The sequence below is a fragment of the Mustela lutreola genome, chromosome 2, assembly GCF_030435805.1.
Source record: "Mustela lutreola isolate mMusLut2 chromosome 2, mMusLut2.pri, whole genome shotgun sequence".
Lineage (NCBI taxonomy): Eukaryota > Metazoa > Chordata > Mammalia > Carnivora > Mustelidae > Mustela > Mustela lutreola.
The window spans coordinates 8,625,909-8,631,819 of NC_081291.1; positions in this window are offsets into that span (position 1 = coordinate 8,625,909).

A 5,911-nucleotide genomic window follows, 5' to 3' on the forward strand; every position below is an offset into this window, starting at 1 on the left:
GTTGAGTTACTGATGACACTTTGCCAGTGCTGTCTACATGTGCAGCAAGTAATCCCTTTAAGGGACTGGAACTCTCCTCGCCTGGCCAGTAAATAGTCCAAAGCCGAGTAGTCATCAGCTACCGTAGTTGCCAGTTTCCCTCCATGGAAAACGTCTAAAACATCAGCTGTCTGCTACATGTGCTTAGAGTGTTTGGGACATTTTTTGATTGGGACCAATTACATGAGTTTGTTGAATAACGTCATCTGTGCCCGGACAGTGCTGGCGACTCCCATGACAATGAATGTGTGAGTGTAGTTGGTAGGAAAATATCCCATTTGTGTTGAGATGGCCCTGAGGTGGTTTTGAAAGAGGGAGCGCAAAATGAAATACTGACACGCAGGGTACAGAGTACAGGCAATGTTAGGAGGAAGGTCCAGGGGTGGGCTTTGAGAGTGTGGGCTGTTGGGCACTATTAGAGTGAATAAGGGCCTGTGAAAATGACCATTTTGACATAAATGTTGGATGTAGAAAGGCCTCTTCTCATAACGTATCAGCAAACATGATGACAAGAACAAAGTAATGGGCCCTAAAGACTGAGGGTTGAGTCTAATGCCTTGAACAGCAGAAAGACCCATTTAGAAGATAGCAAGTTTTGTCTAAGTAAGCCACTCTCGCTTCTATGAGGATCTACAGTCTGGGCTTATAAGAGACAAGCCTCATTGAATGCCTTTTTCAGAAGCTGTGTGTGTGTGTGTGTGTGTGTGTGTGTCTTTCTTTTTTTGAGAAATGAGTAAATCACATCAATGTCTAGAATGTCTTAGTCCTTGCATTTTGGTTTCATCAGTGGCAAGTCTGATCGGCTCAATGAGTAGTTTCTAAGTATCTAGCATGGTTTGATCATAGCAAGTAGCCCTATAGAGGGGATAAAGAGTCATGTATAGTGTATTTTCTCTTTGCTATAACCTTCTACTTGGCCTGGGAATTCTTCCATTCTTTATATTCCCAGTGGTGTGATTTTTCACAACGGGTGTGTTGGTCAGTCACTAAGCCGTGTCAGAGAAGGCCTTTGCATTCTGCCTAGAGCTTTAGGGTAGCGGTCTCGGTGGTTTCACATTTCATGGACGCACAGGGCCAAGGTTAATATTATGTCTGAGATGTCAGTATGAGTCTCAGAAATTTGAGTTAATTTATCGCCCTGAGTACTGAAATAAGCCTATGGAGTACTCATTTAATATGTACCAAGTCAGGAGGGATCTGTACATAATTGCATAATCGTGATTCAGGATATTCCTAGAGTTCTTTATCCCAAAAGGAGTAACCCTGGATAAGGAGTTGTTTCTATTGGTACAACCAGACAGAAGCTATCATTGGCCCTGGCCAAAGGTTGTGTAAAAACGTGTGGGTGAGTCTGACTCTTGGCCAGAGCATCCTGTAGTGCTAGCGTGATTGCCTGGAGTTTGAGTAACTGAGCGGACACTTGGATGAGGTCTTTGATCATGATGGCCTATTTGATCTGGGAACAGAAAGCAGTTGACTTCATCAGGAAGGGTGGTGGCACAGGGTCCATCAGGTTCATCAACTCTTCTCGTCATTCACGTGGTCCCCCCATCGGACTCCCCAAATGGCCAGTGAATGAGTCTAGAAAAGGGGTGACCTCCTCCAGAATGGTCACCTCATCTGGAGGACAGGGGCACACACTTTCTCCTGTAGGTACCAATACCTTTTCAGTGAGGGGCCTCTGTGGTAAAGCAGGTTGGGACTCAAGACCCAAGGCAAAATGGAAGGCTGGTTTCCCCCTGGAGCATCATCTCAGGTCCTGTGAGACCTTCTATTTCCAGGAAGACTATGGATTGCCGACACTGGCTGCTCTAATGGTGTTTAGTACCAGGCTGAGAACAGTTACTTGTACCAGCACGCTGTGGCGATTTCCATGTTTGGAGATCCCGGGAGGTCTGAAAGGAGGCTGTGGAAGCCTCTATGGTATAGGAGTCTGGGGAGGGAGACACAGATGGAGTGACCATTCTTTGGTCAGACTCTAGAGCCATGTGCTTTCCCATTCAGAGTCATCCAATTGTAGGTATCTGGTAACAAGGCCAGCAGAGCAGGTTAACTTTGCAACAGCTCAGATTGTTGTGGCTCAAGGGCACGTGCCCCGTGCTGTGCCTTCTACCCTCGCACCTCACAGCCCCTGCTCTTGGTAGAGAAATCTTCCCAAGTGGGACAGGAGTGGATTTCCAAAGATGCTCCCCAGTAAGCAGGCAAAGTCCGCTTGAGATGGGAAAATAAGAGCTGTCAGGGGCCTCAGGACAGCAAGGTAAGGATAGGGTCCTGCCTCTGAGACGTCAGGAGGTCCTCAGATGGTGCCCGCGGAGAACCGTGGGGTGCGCCGCCATGTTCCAGAACCATAGTATTTCCACAGATGGCCTGAGGAATTTAGATTCTCGGAGCCCTCACACTTCAGTCGAGGTGCCGACGGGATGGCAAGCAAAGGCCTGATGGGGACCGAGTCCTCCCTCCTCAGTCTGTTAGTTCCTCCTAAGTAGTAGCCCCGGTGTGGGGGAAAGAAGAGCTGCACACATGACAGTCGGGGTTTGGCAAAATTCAAATTCTCCCAGCATATGAAAGCATTTTTGTCGTCTTCTGTTACTCATTTTTAGTCTATACATGCACACTATTTAAAGTGTAGTGGGGGGGTTTTCACAAGTGTGTAGTAACACCACAAAGGATGAACCCCAGGACACTCCTGTACTAAACCCCTTCACCACTGGCTACACTCATCTGCGTTAGGCTCCCAAGTTTGCCTTTCCCAGAATGTAATACAAACAACACACTGCCCTCAGAGTCATTTGTGGAACTTGATGGCAAATTTGTCAAAGTGGAAATTTCTCGCAGTGCTTTTGAGTTTAAAATTGTGACGATGCCTAGTTAAGTAGGTAGCACCCATCAGACCTCCAAATGGGAGCGAGTCCACTACTGTGAGCTGTGATCCTGGACCCTGCTCTCCTGTGCGCAAGTTTTTCTTTTGTGAGATGAAGGAATGCTGGTGGAGGCGTCCAAAGAGAGACTAATAACCGTGAACTTACCGCGACAATGCTAAAAAAAAAATGTCAGTACTAAAAAAATGAACAAGATTGACTTTCCTTTGCTCATAAAATTCACGATGGTCACTTTTATATCCGTCTAGTTTGTCACACATGCTGGAAGTGTAAGCATTTGGAAATGACACATGTGGACAGAGGTGGGCCGTGGGGCTTTGTGGGTCAAACAGAAAGCTTCCAATTACTCCTCTTACAGAAAGATATTTCCTTTTACATAAAATTACTCAAAATTATACTTTGTGTCTGCAGCTTTCCTTAGTTATTCCTTGAATAACTAACTGCCTTCTAAAGTTAGCTATTTCTGATGTTTCCACTGGGAAATCGCAGTGGGCTTGTGTAAATAGCTCTCTCTGCACAGAATAAACGGAAGAACTAGAACAGGCAGATTATCATAACCCTTTTTCAAACTGGGAGACACCCCAGGGCTTAATGGGGGTTTATATTATGCAGTTAGTACACAAGCAAAATTTAGGGGCCAAATACTGTAAAACTTAAATACAGGTAAATTGAAACGCTCTCAAAAATGACAGTAAACACGAAAAAATACCATAGATATCTGTGGCCCAAATTAGTGGTAAGTTTCAAGCCCCAGATACCCAGGCCAAACCCAAGATCACAAATTACATACAGAAAACTGCAAAAAGGAAGATGAGCCAGGACTGTATCTTTATGGGGAATCGTTACTGTTAATCACAGCAATGCCGGACTTTCTCCATTTCTACTGCCCTCTGTGTACTTCCACACCCAAGCTGTTCCTGATAGTGTTGACGACGTACTGCATGGTGGGAATTCCAGGGGTCACTCACTACTGAGTGACATCCCTGCTCACTCAGGCTCCTATCCTCATAGAAAAGTAATACACACTCCTAGCTTCCCTGTTATTTAATGTCGTTTCTTTCTATCAAAGCCCGTACTTCTCTTATTATCCCAAATGTTACTATTTGTTAACCATCTCTCTTTTCCCACAAAAATATGAGCACCAAGACTGCAAGAACTCGTGTTTAATGCCTCTATATTGAAATCCTACGCTGATTTTACTATTTTTGCTTGGGTATGTTTTGAGTACACAGTGTCTGACAGAGGAGGGATGTTCAAAAATTAGCATCAAGAGTAGTCGCGGAGCAAGAAAGGCGTGATCAGAACAGTAGTGTTCTCTTTTTTTCGCCCATTAGGTTTTGTTCTCTCACAATTTACCTAAACTTACAGGCTCAGTGACATTAAAAAGGAGATATTAAACATAGTTTACAGAGGAGAGAATTTACATATTTTCACTGAGGTTCTCTGTGGTAAATAGTGTCCGTCAGTTCACTGTAGGAAATATATTGGTGTTTAGATAACAAGTGGGAAGGGCAACAGTTGTAGGAGACTGGCACTGGCCTTGCCAAATCGTACTGTGTTGAAGAGAAAAATACCAAATACTTCCACCAAAGCAGTTTGGTGATCGTGATGGATCAAGAAAAAAAGAAGGGTATTTTTTAACTATGTTTTTCAAAATGGGAAAAAGACAGGTCTAAGTCACAAAAATGACCAAAATTCTCCTCTTCTTAGAAATATGTCTGAGTGGAGCTTCTTATAGGCTTAGCCCCACTATACTGGTAATCATAATTATTTTCTGGAAGGTAAAAACAATGGTGGAATTAAGTTTACCTCCACAAAGCATCGAGTACATCCAGAAACTTCTTGTCTTTACTAAATAGTAATCAAATCACCTAGCAAAAACCCAAATCATGTAAGTCCTTTTAACACTCTCTTACTGATAAATCAGTCATTTAGGGTTTGCAGTCCTTTTTTTTTTTTTTTTAAGATTTTTCATTTATTTATTTGACAGAGAGAGATCACAAGTAGGCAGAGAGGCAGGCAGAGAGAGAGAGTGGAGGAAACAGGCTCCCTGCTGAGCAGAGAGCCCGATGCGGGACTCGATCCCAGGACCCTGAGATCATGACCTGAGCCGAAGGCAGCGGCTCAACCCACTGAGCCACCCAGGCGCCCCAGCAGTCCTTTTTAAAGTAGGGCTCCAGGCCCACCTTGGAGCCCAACATGGGGCTCAAACTCACAACCCCGAGACCACGACCTGAGAGTCATATGCTTAACCAACTGAGCCACTGAGGCGCCCGTTATTCCTGAAGTTGATCACACTGCTGCTGACTGCTGATGGAAACACAGTGGGTTTTGTCTAGCAAGAGGACACTGACCAAATGAGAAGTTATTTTCATGACAGAGACTATACCTGTAAAAGAATGAAAAGTACCTCAGCACGTATACACAAGCTAATATTGAGAATGCGTGCTAAACTTGACAAAATTACAAAGCTGATCTGAAAATTCATAATTACAATGGGATATTTTAATATATACTCCCAGGAAATGAGAGACTCGGTATTTGGTAGCATACAAATTGTATTAAAACAGTTAATAAAATATTTTAAGATTTTGAGAGTGAGAACGACAAGCGCAAAAGCACAAGTCGGGGAGAGGGGCAGACGGAGCGAAAGCAACAGAATCCCCACTGAGCACGGAGCTTAACAGATCTTTTTTTTTTTTTTTTAAAGATTTTATTTATTTGACAGAGAGAGAGAGATCACAAGTAGGCAGAGAGGCAGGCAGAGAGAGAGCGGGAAGCAGGCTCCCTGCTGAGCAGAGAGCCCGATGTGGGGCTTGATCCCAGGACCCTGAGATCATGACCTGAGCCAAAGGCAGAGGCTTAATCCACTGAGCCACCCAAGCACCCCAGGACACTGAGATCTTGACCCGAGTCGAAGGTAGGCGCTTAACCCACTGAGCCACCCAGGTGCCCCAGTTAATGTTTTAAGAAATGACTATGGAAGGTTTTGT